This window comes from Heteronotia binoei, chromosome 4 (genome assembly GCF_032191835.1).
Source record: "Heteronotia binoei isolate CCM8104 ecotype False Entrance Well chromosome 4, APGP_CSIRO_Hbin_v1, whole genome shotgun sequence".
Classification (NCBI taxonomy): Eukaryota; Metazoa; Chordata; class Lepidosauria; order Squamata; family Gekkonidae; genus Heteronotia; species Heteronotia binoei.
Window position 1 is genome coordinate 163,276,267 of NC_083226.1, and position 19,082 is coordinate 163,295,348.

Sequence of the window (19,082 nt, forward strand, 5' to 3'; positions counted from 1 at the left end):
CCACTGGGGCATTGGAAGCTGTCTGGGTGAGGTTGGGCCACTCACAAGCTTTCAGCCTAACCTGGAGGCTGGCATCCCTACAAAACGGAGGAGAGGAAAAGCCGCTGGGGAGAAAAACAGGGTATACATTAAGTAAACAGCATCCATTTCAACCTCAGCTTCTTTTGCAGGTTGAGCGAGGAAGCGGCTGGGAAAGAAACCGGCCTGCCACTCGCAAAGCCCCGACTGTCTTTCCCACCAACGCTTGACAACTTCTCCAAGCCTGGGAAGTCCCCCCCCCCCGGGGGAAAGGACTGCAGCTGCGCGCCGTCGAGGCGGGGATTGCAGGGCGGGGCGTGGGGCGGAGCCGGCCGGGTCGACTGGAGGCTTGGGAAGAGCCGGGCAGGAGCAGAGCGCCGCAGCCAAAAGACGGAGTCGCGCCGGGCTTTGAAAGAGAAGTCCGAGAGGCGCCGTCCGCAGACCCGCTCCTGGAACCGCGGTAAGGGCTGAGCTGGGGCAAAGCGAAGTCTCCTGCTCCGTGGGCTTAGTGGGCGAGGAGGAGCGGAGTTTGTGGATCAGATTCCCCGCGTGTCTTGGTACTGGCGAGGTTGGAGGAGGCGTTCGCGTCCCCTGTGGAAATCTCCCGGGAGAGTTTGGTGTAGGGGTGGCCAAACTTGCTTAACGTCAGAGCCACATAGAATAAATGTCAGATGTTGGAGATCCACAAGACATGAACATCAGATGTTTGAAAGCACCAAGAAATGGGGGGGGGGGAGGGAAGCAGATAGATGGGGAAGGGGAGGTGGAAAGAAAGCAACTTTAACTTTAAATGCATTCTCCAACCCACCTGCTGCTGGCTTGGCTTGGGGAAGTGGTTTACAGAGAGAAACGGGGTTGCCAAGTCCAATTCAAGAAATATCTGGGGACTTTGGGGGGTGTAGCCAGGAAACTTTGGGGGTGGAGCCAGGAGCAAGGTTGTGACAAGCATAATTGAATTCCAAAGGGAGTTCTGGCCATCACATTTAAAGGGACTGCACACCTTTTAAATGTCTTCCCTCCAGTGGAAATATTGAAGGATAGGGGCACCTTCTTTGGGGGCTCATGGATTTGGACCTCCTGGTCCAATCCTTTTGAAACTTGGAGGGCGTTTTGAGGAGAGGCGTCAGATGCTATGCGGCAGATTTGTTGTCTCTACCTCAAAAAACAGCCCCCCCAGGACCCCAGATACCCACGGATCAATTTTTCATTATATTCTATGGGAATTGGTCTCCATAGGGAATAATGGAACGCCCAGCAGACATTCCCCCCCATGCTTTCTAATGACCCTGAAGTAAAGGGAGGGCCTCCAAACCGGGGGATCCCCTGCCCCCACCTGGGGATTGGCAACCCAACTGGCAGGGTGATGGGGGCTTCCAGAGCCACATAAAATACGTGAAATAGCCACATGTGGCTCCATAGCCCAGTTTGGCCACCCTTGCTGGGTTCTTAAGGGAATTCCCACTGCTGCTTCCTTTTCAAACTGCCGAGGGATTGTGGTTTCTCTGGGATGTTTTGGGGTTTTATTTAATCAGGGGGCGAATGAGACGATGTTTCAAAGTAAAGGTGGTGAAGTTGTCAGCTTGGTGGGGTTGCTAGCCTCCAGGTGGGACCTGGGGATCCCCTGGAGTTACAGCCAGGGTTCCTCCTAAGCTGAGTTAGTGTGAGCGAGCTCACCGTTTCTTTAGTCTCCGGCTCACACATTTTAATCTTAGCTCAGGAAGGATGGCCCCCGAGCAAACGAATTGATGCTGCTGCTCACAACTTCAGTGCCAGTCGCTCACCATGTAGAATGTTTGCTCACAAGGCTCCACAACTTTGGGGGAGCTTTGGTTCCAGCTTAACTCCAGACTACAGAGATCAGGTCCCCTGGAGGAAATGAATATTTTGGAGATTGGACTCTTAACACACAGTACCCCACTAGGGTCCCTGGCCCCTCCAGGCTCCATCCCCAAATCACCAGAAGTTTCCCAACTCGGATCTGGCAACCTTACACCCCATACCGCCCCCATGCTAGTGGCCAGAGAGAACATGCCAACTTTAGGAAGAGTACTTACTGTCTGTGTGAACCCTGAAGCTCTTTCATAAATAATCCCCCGCCCCAGCAATTTTAGGATTGCTGGTAGGTCAGTGACCATAAAAGTCAATTGCAAAACAGGCCTATTTGTGATCCTTAGCATTTTGGAACTATGGCTTAAAGACAGAACAAGACAGGTAGCCATGCTTGTCTGTAGCAGTAGAGAAGAGCAAGAGTCCGGTAAGCATCTTAAAGCCTAACAAAATTTGTGGCAGGGGAGGAGCTTTTGTGAGTCACTGTCACTTCTTCAGATACAGCTAGCATGTGAGTCCGCCTGTTTCACACTATATTAATTTTGTACTGTTATTTTAATGCCAATAACTTGGACTTAAACTTGAGTCCACCTGTCCTGTGTGTTGGAAAGTGGAGTGATTTCAGAGGCCAAATGACATCTAGCAGGCAAATGACAATAGAAGGTGTGGCTGGATTGAGCTGATAACAAAGCTCAAAAAAATGCATCCACCTGGACTGAATCAAGACCTTGGTTTCCTGTCTTATTACCAATGCTGATTTCTCCATGTCTACTGCCTCTCTGCATATCTCATCTAATCCAATTACACCTTCCATTGTCATTTGGCATCTGAAATCACTCCACTTTCCAGTATATAGGACAGATGGACTCACATTCTAGCTGCATCTGAAGAAAAGAGCAGTGGCTCACAAAAGCTCACACCCTGCCACTCATTTTGTTAGTCTTTAAGTCAGGGGTGTCAAACTCATTTGTTATGAGGGCCAGATCTAGCATAAATGAGACCTTGTCGGGCCAGGCTATGTGTGTACCTATTTAAGATTAGGTAGCAGAGATATAAGCTTTATAAAGGACACAAACACAATTAACAATTTTTTTTTAAAAAAAAAGCTTAAAACATGCTTAAAACATTAGCAATCATTTGTCTTAATGGTGCTTTCTTTGTATTTCTCCCATGGGATCCAGGAAACTGGGCAAGGGAAGCTTTGGCTCTTTCCTTCCTTCCCCAGGGGGCCTGGAGGGGAGGGGGAGCTTCAGCCGAAAAAAGGAAGAGAGGCTTTGCTCAGTAGTTCTACTGTGCAATTGAGAGACCCTGGCAAAGCAAGCTCCGCCTCCCCCATTCTTCCCCAAGGGAGGAGCTCAGCCAATGGAGAACATATTTATTTAATTTATTTTTATTTGATTGGATTTATATCCCGCCCTCCCTGCCAAAGCAGGCTCAGGGCGGCTCACAACAGTAAAAGCATTTACAGGTTAAATATTAACTACGTAATTAAAATCTTACAATAAAACAATTAAAACATTTTTTAAAACAGTTTGGTGCTAATAATAATAATAATACATTCCAGTAATTTCAGTCTTCTTGAGTACCCTTAATAGAGACTTTGCTCTGTATCTCCTGTGCGATTGAGCAAGCCTTGCAAAACAAGCTCTTATGCAGAAGGAAGCAAGAGAGAGTGAGAAGGAAGCAAATGACAGCCAGTTGCTCGGGGGCCTGATTGGATCCATTTGGGGGCCTGATTCGACCCCCGGGCCACACATTTGACACTCCTGCTTTAAGGTGCTCCGGGACTCTTTTCTATGGCTTAAAGGTTTAGGATGTGAGCTATGAATCTGAAAGGTTTGAATCTCTCCCCTCTCTCATGAAGTCCGTCGGTGAAGATCTATGAGCTTCATACTGATTTCTCAATAGAATTGCTGTGCCTCCAGGCTACTGCGCTCCCCCGCCCCCGTGCAAGTGATTGATTTCCCACTAGTTGCTCCATGGATGAATTCTGAGGCATGGCTCCCTCCAGTTCTCCTTGTGGTTTCTTAATCCATAAAAGACAGCATCACAAAGCTGCAAGGGGAAGTGGACGGAACCACACATCAAAATGCACCTGCAGAGCAACTAGTGGGAAATAGATCGGTTACGCAGGAGAAAACAGAAGCCTAGTGAGAAATCGGTCTCAGTTTGCCTGTCTGTAGTATGGGGCTAAAATAGCACTTCTCTCCCTAGCACTATACTGATCTCATCAAGATGATAGATTTTTGGTACTTTTGAATGCCCCAGGCTGGAAAAAAAATTATTTTAATAAAAAGGCAAGCCCAAGAGCTGAAGCTGCTTTTAGGTGGGTGGCTGTGTTGGTGCACATAATGGTAGAGTATAGTCCGATCTTGGAAGCTAAACAGGGTCGGTGCTTGGAAGGGAGACCACCAAGGAAGACTCTGCAAGGGAAGGCAATGACAAACCACCTCTGCTTCTCAGCTGCCTTGAAAGCCCCTTGCTGGGAGCTCCATAAGTCTTAAGCTAAGTGGGGTTGGTGCTTGGAAGGAAGACCACCAAGGAAGGCAATAACAAACCACCTCTGCTTCTCACTTGCCTTAAATGCCCTTTGCTGGGATCTTCATAAGTCTAAGCTAAGCAGGGTTGGTGCTAGGATGGGAGCTAAGCAGGGTCGGTGCTTGGAAGGGAGACCACCAAGGAAGACTCTGCAGAGGAAGGCAATGACAAACCACCTCTGTTTCTTCCTTGACTTGAAAGCCCCTTGCTGGGGATGCCATAAGTTGGCTGGGACTTCACACGCAGAGAGAGGGTATTGCTGGTAGAAGAGCAAGAGTTTGCGTCCAGTGATGCCTTTAAGGCCACTAAGATTTCCAAGGTATAAGCCTTCGAGAGTCAAAGCTCCCTTAGTTAGATACCAGAAGAGTTGAAGTGTGTCTGAAAATAACCTTTTCTGTCTCTCTGGGAACTGTGCCTCCTGATTTGTGATGAGTGGGGACTTTCTGTATTTATTCGAATGTTGAGGGTAAGTGCACACTGCAGCTTGCAAGAGGAACTTTATTCTTCGTATTATTCTTTTTATATTCATTGTATAAGGTTGCGAGGTAGAAGGCTGGCCATGAACCTCTGTGACCGTAGGAAGCTGCCTTGTCCTGAGTCAGACCTCTGGGTCCTCAAAGTCAGCATTTTCTACTTTGACTGTCCTGACCTGGGTAGCTTGAGTTAAGCAGGGTCAGCCTTGACTAGCATTTGGAAGGGTGACCCCCAAGGAATACCAGGGTTGTGATTACAGTATCATAATGCCCCTGTATAAATCGATGATGTGGCCTCATTTGGAGTACTATGTAAAATTCTGGTCGCCGCACCTCAAAAAAGATATTATAGCACTGGAAAAACTTCAGAAAAGGGCAACTAGAATGATTACAGGTTTGGAACACTTTCCCTATGAAGAAAGGTTAAAAGGCTTGGGGCTCTTCAGCTTGGAGAAACGTCGACTGAGGGGTGACATGATAGATAGATGAATTTATTGTCATTGTTCTCAACAAAAAGAGAGCAACGACATGATAGAGGTTTACAAGGTTTTGCATGGAGAAGGTAGAGAAAGAAGTACTTTTCTCCCTTTCTCACAATACAAGAACTTGACATTCAGTGAAATTGCTGAGCAGTCAGGTTAGAACAGATAAAAGGAAGTACTTCTTTACCCAAAGGGTGATTAACACATGGAATTCACTGCCACAGGAGGTGGCGGTGGCTACAAGCATAGACAGCTTCAAGATGGGACTGGATAAACATATGAAGCAGAGGTCCTTCAGTGGCTACTAGCCACAGGGTATAGATGAAATTCTCTGTCTGGGACAAGTGATGCTCTGTATTCTTGGTGCATGGAGGGCAACAGTGGGAGGGCTTCTAGTATCTTGACCCCACTAGTGGACCTCCTGATGGCACCTGGGGATTTTTGGCCTCTGCGTAACAAAGTGTTGCACTGGATGGGCCATTGGCCTGATCCCAACATGGCTTCTCATGTTCTTAGAGGCAGGCAATAGCAAACCACCTCTGAACCATCTCTTGTCTTAAAAGCAACTCTAGTTTGCCACCTAGTGGTGCACAATGCTGAAAGAGCTAGAACTTCTGGCTGCCAGACAACCGTAGGATGTCTTGGCTATTCTACACACAGTGACATACAAGAGAATTGATTTCACTCTACTCCAACTGGCAGAGGTTCTCCAAGGTATCAGGCAGTGGTCTTCCACATCATCTGTTAACTGATCCTTTTAACTGGAGATACTGGGGATAGAACTTGGGACCTACTGCATGCCAAGCAGAGACTCATCCACTGAGCCACAGTCCCTCTCCAAACCCAGATATTTACTTCCGAGTAGACAAGGGGTGATTTAAAGAATTGCTTTTCTATGGAATTGTGGCAATAAATACATAGATATCTATCTGTCCATCTCTCTCCCTCCCCCCTCTCTCTCATCATGGAGTTGGAAGCGACCCCCCCCAAGGTCATCTAGCCCAACTCCCTGCACAATGCTGGAAATTCACAAATACTTCCCCCTAAGTTCACAGGATCAGCATTGCTGACAATTGGCCATCTAACCTTTGTTTAAAAGTCTCCAAGGAAGGAGACACACACACACACACACACCCAATACTCCCTCCAAGCTGTGGAGTCTTGTGAGCAAAAATTCTATTTTGTGAGTTAGTGGCATTAAAGTTGTGAGCTACTACATAAATTACATTGCTCTGGGGTCATTTATCCAGAGCTAAGACAAAAATGTGTGAGTTTGAGGCTGAAAAACTGTGAGCTAGTTCACACTAACTCAGCTTACAGGGAACACTGACACACACGGCTTTTTTTTGAGCAGGAATGCACAGGAATACAGTTCCGGCTGGCTTGGTGACAGGGGGTGTGGCCTAATATGCAAATGAGTTCCTGCTGGGCTTTTTTGGTAGAACACACACACACACACATGTACATACACACACACACATATATACATAAAGCATTTTGCTTAAGGTAGTTTTTCTCCCTGGATTTATGCAAAGTAAAGCAGCTTACAAAAGGGAGAAAGAAGTTCCAGGTTACAGAAACAAATATTTATGGAAGGAAGGAAGGAAGGTAGATGGAGTGATGGGGGAGGGAGAAGTAGAAAGAAAGCAGCTTTAACTTTAAATGCATCCTCCAAGCTGACAGCTGGCTTGGATTGGAGAAGTTATTTAAGGAGACTAATGTCTTCTCCAAGCAGGTCGACAAGGCAGTGGGGGCTTCACATTATGTGTGAAATAGCCACATGTGGCCCCCGAGCCCCAGCTTCGCCACCCCTGCTCTATATAAGGAAAGGAAAGGAAAGGAGAAGTCCCCTGTGCAAGCACCAGTCTTTTCCAACTCTGGGGTGATGTTGCTTTCACAACGTTTTCACAGCAGACTTTTTACGGGGTGGTTTGCCATTGCCTTCCCCAATCATCTACACTTCTCCCCCCCCCCCCGCCCCCCGGCAAGCTGGGTACTCATTTTACCAACCTCAGAAGGATGGAAGGCTGAGTCAACCTTGGACCGATTACCTGAATCCAGCTTCCGCCGGGATCGAACTCAGATCGTGAGCAGAGAGTTCAGACCACAGTACTACAGTACTGCTGCTTTACCACTCTGCGCCACAGGGCCTATATGTATGACTGCTGTTTCTAATTTGATTTCATTGTGCAGTGAAATCCACTTACACACGAAGCTCACTTTGAATAAAACTTTGTTGGTCTTAAAAGTGCCGTTGGACTCGAACCTTGTTCTGTTGCTTCAGGCCAATGTGGCTGCCCACCCATCACGTCCTATAATCTTGCATAGGGTCTGAACAGTATTCTTCCACAAGTACTGGGAAGCTCTTATAATTTCCATTCTCATCATTAAAACAAGCTGCAAGCCATAAATTCAGTGGTGTGGCCTGTTATTGTCTTATTATCTCTTGTGTACATGAAGAGCTAGAGATAAATCCCGCCAAGTATATTTCCTAATAGCTGTGCCTTGACCTATAATCAGAGTCAAGTAGGAAATATACCTCCCACTGAACTTGGCAGGGCTTACAAATTGGGTTGTCCTCATGGGTGCAGAACTCTGAGCCAGAAAATCACTTGTCAAAAACTTCATCTCCACAGCCATAAATTCAGTGGCTAACCTATTGTTTCCTGTTCTCTTTTAATGCTCCCACATGCAGTCAAGACAACATAATGTGAGAAGATTGTTGTAAAACTGAGAAAATGTAGAAGAAAACACTTTGCCTACACAAAACGATAGGCCTGATACAAACACTAAGTAGGATTGTACCTGTAGGATGGATGCTATTGTACTTGAGACCGTTGTTGACAGGCCTCATTTTGGGCATATGAACAACATATGAAGCTGCCTTATACTGAATCAGACCTTTGGTCCATCAAAGTCAGTATTGTCTTCTCTGACTGGCAGTGGCTCTCCAGGGTCTCAAGCTGAGGTGTTTCACACCTATTTGCCTGGACCCTTTTTTGGAGATGCCAGGGATTGAACCTGGGACCTTCTGCTTCCCAAGCAGATGCTCTACCACTGAGCCACCGTCCCTCCCCATGGGGCAGGAACTCACAGGAGCAGAGCTCCGGAACCTCTAAATTTTATTGTGCTCTTTCTTTGTTAAACCCCTCTTTCCAATACTTGCTTCTGGGCTCCATTGTTCAAACTCCCTGTGAGAATTTTGCTGAACTCTAATATTTGACAACATTTCTAATATTTCCCCCCACTAAAAAAATGGGGAAAGAATCAAAACATATCAAACAGACAAATGGAAATCTTCCACATGCCACTGTGGCCACATAGGAGAAAGTAATTTAAAAAGTAAGATGGGAGTAAGGTTTTAATGACAATTGTAATTCAAGAAGCATTTGAAGGTAGATGTGAGCTGATATAATTTAGTACCCCTTCTGGTGATGTCAGGGGTGTGTGGCATATGCAAATAAGTTGTGCTAATGAGCTCTGGCACCTCTTTTTCGACAAAATGACCTCTGGTTGTTGAGAATATGATAGCAGAAGTGTCAGGGATACCTATTGGACACTGCCTGTGATGTCATTATAGGTCAGTGCCATTTTTATGTACTTAGGGTTACCAGATGTTTAATTTTTGTATCTTTAATACTAGAAACGTACTCTCATCTGCTTGGAAGGTTAAAAGAGACATTTGGAGGCTGGAATCCTAGTCACAAGATTTACCAGAGGAAGCCTGAGGCTGTAGTCTCTTGGCAAAACACTTATGAGTCTGCAGTGTTTGGGCTTTTTGTGAGCTCTCTCAGAGCCCAATGAGGATCAAAGTCCATTGGCTACTTGCAGGGCAAGGAATTCAACATTTCCTTTTGCATTCCTGTTAACTAGATCACAACTGAGTGTTCATGTTCTAGCGTTCTTGTAGAAATTACAAAATCCAGCTTCCTCTTGTTTTTTTTTCTACTGGAATGGAGGCATGCTGTGTTGTAAATTATTTTAATGCAGTGAGTTATCACGTGGTGGTTTAGAACTCATCAAATAATGATAGGTCAAAAACTGATAAAAAGAAGTACTTCTTCACCCAGAGGGTGATTAACACATAAGAACATAAGAGAAGCCATGTTAGATCAGGCCAATGGCCCATCCAGTCCAACATTCTGTGTCACACAGCGGCCAAATATATATATATATATATATACACACACATACACACTGTGGCTAATAGCCACTGATGGACCTCTGCTCCATATTTTTATCTAACCCCCTCTTGAAGGTGGCCATGCTTGTGGCCGCCACCACCTCCTGTGGCAGTGAATTCCACATGTTAATCACCCTTTGGGTGAAGAAGTACTTCCTTTTATCCATTTTAACCTGTCTGCTCAGCAATTTCATCGAATGCCCACGAGTTCTCGTATTGTGAGAAAGGGAGAAAAGTACTTCTTTCTCTACTTTCTCCATCCCATGCATTATCTTGTAAACCTCTATCATGTCACCCCTCAGTCGACGTTTCTCCAAGCTAAAGAGCCCTAAGCGTTTCAACCTTTCTTCATAGGGAAGGTGTTCCAGCCCTTTAATCATTCTAGTTGCCCTTTTCTGAACTTTCTCCAATGCTATAATATCCTTTTTGAGGTGCGGCGACCAGAACTGCACACAGTACTCCAAATGAGACCGCACCATCGATTTATACAGGGGCATTATGATACTGGATTATGATACATGGAATTCACTGCCACATAAGGTGGTGACTGCTGCCAGCATAGACAGCTTCAAGAGGGGACTGGATAAACATACGGAGGAGAGGTCAATCAGTGGCTATTAGCCACAGCGTATTGATGGAACTCTCTGTTTGGGGCAGGGATGCTCTGTATTCTTGGTGCTTGGGAGGGCAACAGTAGGAGGGCTTCTAGTGTCCTGGCCCCACTGGTAGACCTCCTGATGGCACCTGTTTTTTTGGCCACTGTGTGACACAGCGTGCTGGACTAGATGGGCCATTGGCCTGATCCAACATGGCTTCCCTTATGTTCTTATGTCTCTTTGTAGAGATGATGGGGCTTTGCTGTGTTCCTTGGCCTTGATATTATAAACCACTTTCCTCCCAAATTGTCTTACGTTTCTTTTTATCCTCACAATAACCCTATAAGGTAGATTCAGGTGGGTTGCTGTGGTGGTCTGAAACAGTAGAGCAAAGTTTGAATCCAGTGGCACTTTTAAGACCCGCAACGTTTTATTCAAGGTATAAGCTTTCGTGTGGCTGAACCGAGGTCACCAAGTCAGTTTGCTGTAGTGGTTCAAGAGTGGTAAAGATGAAAAATATAGTAATTGGTAGGGTTACCGTGTTTTGAAAAATCGAAAAAGAGGATGTATTTCCCAACTGACTACTTCAAAGGAATGGTAACAATGACTGACCTAATTTTAAATACCTGACTGTTTAATCTATAGTCAAAGCGATGGTAATCCCAGTAGTAATGTACGGCTGTGAGAGCTGGACCATAAGGAAGGCCGAGCGCAGAAGAACAGATGCTTTCAAATTGTGGTGCTGGAGAAGACTCTTGAGAGTCTCTTGGACTGCAAGAAGATCAAATCAGTCAGTCCTAAGGGAAATCAACCCTGACTGTTCCCTGGAAGGTCAGATGCTGAAGCTCAAATACCTTGGCCACCAAATGAGAAGGGAGCACTCTCTGGAGAAGATCCTGATGCTGGGAAAGACAGAAGGCAAAAGAAGGGGACAACAAAAGAGGAGATGGCTGGACAGAATTACTGATGCAACTAACATGAATTTGAGCAGACTTTGGAGGATTTATTTATTTATTTATTTATTTATTTATTTATTTATTTATTTATTTATTTATTTATTTATTTATTTATTTATTTATATTTTGACTTATATCTTGCCCTTCCCACCAAAGTGGCTCAGGATGGTAGAAGACAGGAGGGCCTGGCATGACTTGGTCCATGGGGTCACAAAGAGTCGGACTCGACTGTGCAGCTGAACAACAGCAAACTGTTTAAGCTGTGATAATTGCTATATTCATAGACTTCCAACCCAAAAGAGGACATATCCTCTAAGAAGAGGACATTTGGTAACCCTAGTAATTGCCCAGGAGCTCTCATCTGTTGTAAGAGGCAAGTCTTGTTTTGCTTCTGTTTTCCTACCTTTTTCTGGTTAATGCTACAACAGCAGAGCCAAAAATAGCAAATCCAAATGAGTGTGCTCTTAGGGCCTCCAGCCCTTCTTATCAAGAGTTCTTGACTATCAAAATTGACCCTCCCTGGTCAGTCAACAAAGGTTCTGCATCCAGTTATGCAGAGTTGAGCACACCTCAGGCTGTTCATAATTTAGCTTTTAATTTTCCAGCCCCATTTGCTACGCATCCCACACAAGAGAGAAGTCTTGTTTGATGACCACTAGCTTGGCGATGGAAAGCGCTGTGAAGCCATGCTGATGCGGCGACCTCTTAAGGTTTTCAAGGCAAGAGACGAACAGAGCTTGTTTGGCATTGCCTGGACTTCCCTGGTGTTCTCCCATCCAAGCGCAAAATACGGCCAGCCCTGCTTAGCGTCTGAAATCTGACAAGATTGGGCTTACCTGGGCAGTGGCACACAATGGTAGGATGTGTAGGAAGTCTGTGCCCCCTTGATGCTCCATGAATGCTTAATGCAATGAAGTGCTTAGTTACAGTTGCCAGCCTCCAGATGGGTACTTAGCAAAACACGAAACTACAGTGTAGAGCAGGGGTGTCGAACTCATTTATTATGAGGGCCAGATCTGACATAAATGAGACCTTGTTGGGCTGGGCCATGTGTGTACCTATTTAAGATTAGGTAGCAGAGATATAAATTTTATAAAGAACCCAGGCAAACACAAATATATATTAGGGTTTGTAGAATCTTTCAGGATCAAGTGCCGTGTTCTCCAGTAGAACATGGCACTTGATCCCGAAAGATTCTACAAACCCTAATGATGTTACCAGCCGTGAAAACCTGAAATCTTTGACAAATATATATATTTAAAAACTTAAATCATGCTTAAAACGTTAGCACTCATTGATCTTAAAGGTGCTTTCTTTGTATTTCTCCCATGGGGTCCAGGGAACTGGGCAAAGGAAGCTCTGGCTCTTTCCTTCCTTCCCCAGGGACTGGGTGGGGAAGGCGCCTCAGTCAATAGAAAGAAGAGAGGCTTAGTTCAGTAGCTCTGCTGTGCGATTGAGAGAACTTGGCAAAGCAAGCTATTCCTCCCCACGGGAGGAGCCGCAGCCAGTGGACAAAATAGAGGTTTTGTTCTGTAGCTCCTGTGCAATTGAGCAAGCCTTGCAAAGCAAGCTGTTATGCAAAAGGCAGCAAGATATAGGGAGAAGGAAGCAGATGACAGCCAGTTGCTCGGGGGCCTGATAGAAACCCTCCAAGGGGCCTGATTTGGCCCCCAAACTTTATGTTTGACACCCCTGGTGTAGAGGTTGAGCAACCACGAAATAAACAACATGTAGAACCTAGACTGTCTGCATCACTGGTTGGACTCATGCCTCTGTGAAATTGTACTTTGAGCAGTGGTTCCAAATTTAATGATGGTGGTTTGAAGAAGGGAGAGCCTCTTGAAACACGTCCAGTTTAAAGCTGGGAGACGTGTCATCACTTATCCAAAGCCAGGAGCTCAGAGGAACACTACTGGAGTTTGACCAGAGTTTATCACCTAAAGTCAAGAGCTCAGAGGAACACTACTGGAAACTGACTGGAGACTTCTACATGGACTTCTTTTTTGCATTCTAGACATGAATTATGGCTCTGGAAATGTCACTTTGTACTGTTGACTGCATGAGCACGTGAATAACAATTATAACACGCTAATTTAAGGAAGATACAGTGTTGTTTATTTTGTGGTTGATCAGCCTCCAAGTGGGGACGGGTTCTAGTCTAACCTTCTCCCTGCTATCTAGCTTTCTGTATGCAGGGATTTCTTTTTTAAAAATAGAGGAACATTCATTCAGGTAAGCCTTCAGCAGCACTTTAAGTCCTATTCTATAATAAATTAATTTAATAAAAACATTTATTCCCTGCCTTTCCCTTGTGGCTCAGGGCAGCTTACAGTTCTAAATTGGAAAAAGTGCAGAAAAGGGCAACTAGAATGATTAAAGGGTTGGAACACTTTCCCTATGAAGAAAGGTTAAAACGCTTGGGGCTCTTTAGCTTGGAGAAACGTCGATTGCGGGGTGACGTGATAGAGGTTTACAAGATAATGCATGGGATGGAGAAAGAAGTACTTTTCTCCCTTTCTCACAATACAAGAACTCGTGGGCATTCGATGAAATTGCTGAGCAGTCAGGTTAAAACAGATAAAAGGAAGTACTTCTTCACCCAAAGGGTGATTAACATGTAGAATTCACTGCCACAGGAGGTGGTGGCGGCTACAAGCATAGACAGCTTCAAGAGGGGGTTAGATAAAAATATGGAGCAGAGGTCCATCCGTGGCTATTAGCCACAGTGTGTATATGTGTGTGTGTATATATCGGCCACTCTGTGACACAGAGTGCTGGACTGGATGAGCCATTGGCCTGATCCAACATGGCTTCTCTTATGTTCTTATGTTCTTAATTAAAAAGTGGAGTTCTTTGTGAAACATCAGTTAATCTCTGGACCACAGGGGGTTAATTTCTTCTGGAGAAAATGGCAGTTTCAGAGATCATCATATTCAAGCTGAGCTCCCCCTACTCCCCAAATTACCTTTTGCAAGAACTGCTTTCAAATCTCCAGGAACTTTCCAGGCTGGAGGTGGCAACACAATCCCTTAAAATGATTTGAGGAAGCTGTAACTCCTGTTAACTTTTCATCTGTTGGCAAACCTGAGGTTTATAACGAAGAAGATGATATTGGATTTATATCCCACTCTCCACTTTGAATCTCAGAGTCTCAGAGCGGCTCACAATCTTCCTCCCCCACAACAGACACCCTGTGAGGTGGGTGGGGCTGAGAGGGCTCTCACAGCAGCTGCCCTTTCAAGGACAACCTCTGCCAGAGCTACGGCTGACCCAAGGCCATTCCAGCAGGTGCAAGTGGAGGAGTGGGGAATCAAACCTGGTTCTCCCAGATAAAGAGTCCACACACTTAACCACTACACCACACTGGCTCTCTCCCATCCTATTAGCCATATGCTGTTTCCCAAGTGCCCCCCCCCCCCATCAGCAGGCCTCTAAATCCTCAGATCTGGATCACACCAGCTGTAAACCAGGTGACCCCAAGTTTGCAGAAAAACCTGAAATATTTTTTTTTTAAAAATACACTGGGAGTTTAAAGTCCCCCCCCCCCCAAAGTGAAATAGTGTTCTCTGTGCAAATGTAGAGAAAGCTCTTTCCTTCCTACCTTCAGCGTGGTGGAGCTGGGGGGGGGGGGGGTTGCACTAGCAGTTGCAAGGGTGCCCAGTAGCAGCTGCAAAAGAGCCCCGGGGGGGGGAGGGGCATGCCAGGTCTAGAGAGAAAGTGGGGGGCTGGGATTGCCCTTGAGTCTCATGAGCCCAGACTTGTTCATTTTAATCTCTACGGGACTACACTATAGTAAAACCTTCCTGGTGTTTGCACACAGTTCTTCCTATCTGTTGGGTGTTTTTTTAGCTAAATCAAGGGTGGATTTGTTGGGTATCATTTTGTGGATGGACCCGTGCTTTTGAAAACGGGAGGAACGGGTGACCTAAGACTGTTTGCACAAGCAAATTCTGCCAGTCTTTGCTGTCTATCCCCCGATGCACATAAGACCGAGCAGAACATTTTTTTCCCTTAGAATTCACAACAAAAAAGAATAGAGCTGAGGAACAGTTTTTTGAACCTCTCAGCAGTTTGGGATGGGAACAACTATTTGCAATTATCTTGGCAGCGTTTGCCCATCACCATCCTGTGATAATCAAATGTTATGTTTGGTTGGAAAAATTTTATGGCCTTGTGGAAAGTCCACATGCGTGGTGCTGTCTGTTTGATTAGAACGTCAACCGTTTTGAGCAAACACCATTATTGGCCTTACTGAGGTGGTAAATCTGGGCTGTGTTACCTCAAAGTGCAGGTGACTACTCACCTGATAAAGCGTTCCTCCATGCAGCAACTTTCCCAGTACTTAGAAAAATAAATACCAGGGAGACAGGTTCTAGTCTAACCTTCTCCCTGCTATCTAGCTTTCTGTATGCAGGGATTTCTTTTTAAAAAACAGAGGAACGTTCGTTCAGGTGACCCCTCAGCAGCCCTTTAAGTCCTACTCTATAATAAATTAATTTTAATAAAAACATTTATTCCCTGCCTTTCCCTTGCAGCTCAGGGCAGCTTACAGTTCTAAATTAAAAAGTATCCATAATAAAATAATAACATACTGTTGAGTTGTGGCTGACTTATATTCACCCAAGAGCTTTTCAAAAGAAGAGGTGAACAGGTTTGCCGTTGCTGCCTTCTGCTTAGCAACCCTAAGAACATAAGGGAAGCCATGTTGGATCATGCCGATGGCCCACCCAGTCCAACACTCTGTGTCACAGAGTGGCCAAAAAGCCCAGGTGCCATCAAGAGGTCCATCATTGGGGCCAGGACACTAGAAGCCCTCCCACTGTGCCCCCAAGCACCAAGAATACAGAGCATCACTGCCCCAGAAAGAGTTCCATCAATACACCTTGGCTAATAGCCACTGATGGACCTCTACTCCATAGGTTTATCCCTGATCCTCCTTGATGGTTTCCCATGTGAGAACTGACCTCAGCCGATCCTGCTGGAGTTGCCAGCCTCCAGGTGGGGCCTGGAGATCTCCTGCTTTTACAACTTATCTCCAGCTGACACTGATCAGCTACCTTGGAGAAAACGGCTGCTTTGAAGGGCAGCCTCTATAGCAGGGGTCCTCAACCTACGGCCCGTGGGCCAGATGCGGCCCGCTGAGGACGTTTATGCGGCCCGCCGGGTTATGGCAAAATCAGACCGGAAGTGACGTTCGACCTAAACTTGCGTTAGCAACGCACACTTCCGGCACTGGGCTGAGGCGGCGGAGACAGAGTGTGAGGCGATACCGAGGTGAGGTGAGTTCCCAGGCCAGGGTGTGTGGTGTGGGGAAGGGAGAGAGATGCAGAAGACGGAGAACTGACGGCCCGCGGCCTTGTACAGTAACGGCAGTCCGGCCCTCCAACAGTCTGAGGGACAGTGAACTGGCCCCCTATTTAAAAAGGTTGAGGACCCCTGCTCTATAGCATTGAACCATGATGAGGCCCCTCCCCAAACCACACCCTCTCCTGGTTCCACCCCCAAAGTCTCCAGGTATTTTCCAGCACAGACCTGGCAACCCTAGATCCTGTTTAGCTTCTTAGTTCTTATGAGTGCAGGCTAATCAGGGCCATCTAGGCGGCTATAATAAAATAAAAACCTATTAGCCCCTCTCTTAGCAAAAGGCTCGCAGATTAGACTTTACCTCTGTCCCTGACAAATAAATCAGCCTTAGAACAACTTCTAAGACCAGTGCCTTTCTCGCTTCTTCAGGAGGGTTGTACCACAAAGTGGGAACTGCTTCTGAAAAGGAACAGGCTGTGGTAGATAAGAGGCAGATAATCTAAAATAGGGGGACTGTAACTGGAACACAGCAATGTAAGGGGTGAGTTAGTCCTACAGTTATGTTGGTTCTAGGCTTTAATGGTCATAATGAGCCGGAAGCCAGTGGGGATCAAGGAAAGGAAAGGTCCCCTGTGCAAGCGCCAGTCGTTTCCGACGCTGGGGTGACGTTGCTTTCACAACATTTTCACAGCAGACTTTATTTACGGGGTGGTTTGCCATTGCCTTCCCCAGTCTTTTACACTTCCCCCCCAGCAAACTGGGTACTCATTTTACCGACCTCGGAAGGATGGAAGGCCGAGTCAACCTTGGGCCGGCTACCTGAATCCAGCTTCCTCCAGGATCGAACTCAGGTCGTGAGCAGAGAGTTCAGGCCACAGTACTGCCGTACTGCTGCTTTACCGCTCTGCGCCACGGGGCCACTTATGGGGATAAAGGCAGGCTACAAATGAAGTAAACAAAATAAATATACATATCTTTTACTATAGGGAAGCTTTTCCAAATGGCAAGTCCCTGGCCGTAATCCAACTGCCCCATTCTGAATCAGTTGCAGTTTCAGGGTAGTCTTCAAGGACAGCACCACACAGAGCATGTTACAGTAGTCCAGCTGAGGTGATAAAAGCATGTGAGGTCAGCAGCACTGAATAGCTCAGTTTGGCCCAATCTTGTCAGAGCCTGGGTGCTAAGCAGGGTCAGCCATGGCCAGTACTTAGATGGGAGACTACCAAGGAAGATGGGTTGCTGTGTGGAAGAAAGAACTAAAAAAGCACCTCTGCTAGTCTTTTGCTTTGAACAATCCATGGTTGGGTCACCATGAGTCACGTTCAGAAGGTAGCTGTGCTGATCTGCATTAGACCAGCTAGATTTGGGTTCCAGGGGCGTCCTACAGACCAACACAATAATCAGGGTGTTAGCTTTCAAGAGTTAAAGCTCCCTTTTCATCAAATATTACCTGAAAATCTCATTGGTTGCTAAGACACTACTGGACTTCAATCTATGTGAGGAAGGGTCGTTTTGTAGAAAAATAGGTGGTGGAGCTTATTAGCATAACTCAGTAGCATATGCCAACAGCAACCCAACGCAAGAAAAGAAAGCCCCGGGCGAGTGAGGCCTGCTTGGGCTGGCTAGAGATCCAGCGAGCCCAAGCAGGCCTCACTCATCTGGGGCTCTCCTGGGCTGCCACCTGCCACAGTCAAAAGGCCAGCAAGCCACCCCCCACCCAAAATCACATAAGAAGTGCAGAAAGGGTGGCATGGGCTTCTCCAGGGGTTAGTGAGGGTTGCTGGGGGTATGGCAAAGCTCCTAGTGGCTGGCTGACTGTTCTCCTAATCCAGGGATTGTTATGCAGCTGCATGGCAAACCAGATTCAGGAGATAGAAAATTGTCTTGGCCACCACAGTCACTTGCTTTTCAGACATCAAGGCAGGGTCCTTTCTGTTCTTCTCCGTATCAGAAGATGCTCAGAATTCTCCAAGAACATTGTATTGTGCCAACAGGTTATTTGCTTTCCCAGACAACCAAGACTGTGACGTTATCACCCTTCCAGGAACAGAGAGGATCCATCCATGGTGGCTCATTGTACTTCATTTGGTAGACCACAAGATCACAGATGAAGTGTGTGATAACTGGAAGGTGTATCCTTGTGGTGATATCCTGGGATGAGTAAAGAAGCTTAAAGGTTGTAAGCTGACATATCTCAAAGACTTAGTTTCCACTTGGAATGCTAATAAATCTCAGCTCTTGGGACAAGATGATGCTGTCATCTTGTTTTTCTGGGAGACTGAATCACCCACTGACATAGTGGTCAAAGTTCCCCAAGAATGTTAAATCTACTTGAGCAGGGAAACAATCTAATGGAATGCCAATGTGATGGCCACTGGCTTTTAAATGACTGGCTTTTAAAGCCACTGGCATTAAAAGGGCTTCTAGCCCCACTGGTAGACCTCCTGATGGCAGTTGGTTTTTATGGCCACTGTGTGACAGAGAGTGTTGGACTGGGTGGGCCATTGGCCTGATCCAACATGGCTTCTCTTATGGCCTCTCTTAATGGCATCAACTTGGGATGAATAGATCTGTCAATGAATATTAGCTAGCTAGAATCATTTGTTGTAACAAAGTGTCTGTGCTATAAAAACAAAGCACATATAAAAACTATCCCACAATAATTTCCCTACAACTGAGAGAATACTGGTTTTTTAAATTGTCCC

At 46.0% G+C, this 19,082-nt stretch overlaps 1 protein-coding gene across 1 annotated transcript in view; it reads left to right on the top strand.

Moving 5' to 3' along the window:
* Window positions 1–322: 322 nt before the first annotated feature.
* Window positions 323–19,082, top strand: part of CCDC68 (coiled-coil domain containing 68) — a 55,351-nt gene continuing 36,591 nt past the window's right edge. Inside the window, exon 1 of the mRNA XM_060236456.1 lies at window positions 323–478. The gene's annotated coding sequence lies outside the window, so the exon portion shown is untranslated. The remainder of the gene's footprint in view (window positions 479–19,082) is intronic.